We start from the raw sequence: 407 nt of genomic DNA, 5'->3' as shown, positions 1-407 counted from the left end.
ATATAGTGACACAATAGATGACAGTTTAGGAAACCCTATGGGCAGTTCTCCTCTGTCACACGGGGGCGCTGTGAGTGGATGTTGTATATGAGTATATAGTGACATAGTAGATGATAGCTTAGGAAACCCTATGGGGCAGTTCTCCTCTGTCACACGGGGGCGCTGTGAGTGGATGTTGTATATGAGTATATAGTGACATAATAGATGATAGCTTAGGAAACCCTATGGGGCAGTTCTCCTCTGTCAAATGGGGGTACTGTGAGTGGATGATATGGTGCTGGTTATGTGCTGTGGAGTCAGAAGGAACTCATAGCTACCCTGTACAGGGTTTCTGAGACTGTAAATCTTTACAGGAGCAGAAAGCCTTATCTTTCTCCTGCGGAGCAGCTGGTAGTTTTGAACTGCTG

The sequence above is a fragment of the Chrysochloris asiatica genome, unplaced genomic scaffold (genome assembly GCF_000296735.1).
Source record: "Chrysochloris asiatica unplaced genomic scaffold, ChrAsi1.0 scaffold00018, whole genome shotgun sequence".
Lineage (NCBI taxonomy): Eukaryota > Metazoa > Chordata > Mammalia > Afrosoricida > Chrysochloridae > Chrysochloris > Chrysochloris asiatica.
This window is presented reverse-complemented; position numbering follows the sequence as displayed.